The sequence below is a fragment of the Barbus barbus genome (genome assembly GCF_936440315.1).
Source record: "Barbus barbus genome assembly, chromosome: 39".
Taxonomy (NCBI): Eukaryota; Metazoa; Chordata; class Actinopteri; order Cypriniformes; family Cyprinidae; genus Barbus; species Barbus barbus.
This window is the reverse complement of record NC_136717.1, coordinates 17,597,542-17,597,799: the sequence shown is the minus strand read 5'-3', so window position 1 is coordinate 17,597,799 and position 258 is coordinate 17,597,542.

Sequence of the window (258 nt, the reverse complement as noted above, 5' to 3'; positions counted from 1 at the left end):
GGAAAAGCATGACTCCAGGTGGTCTCGGTTTATGTACTTGCCTCATTCCAAGTGGCCATTTTATAAAGGTGAAGATGCAGATATTTTTCATGTTTTGTGAAACTGAGTAATACTTTGTGAAAACTCAACTAAACTCAAGACTTCAAGAAATGTGAATGTTTAAAAAACTCTTTTGATATGCTGACAAGTTGACACTACCGTTACAGACCTCGCTGTGTTTTCGTACTAGAATGTATAAAAGACGGTTTTAATAGGATT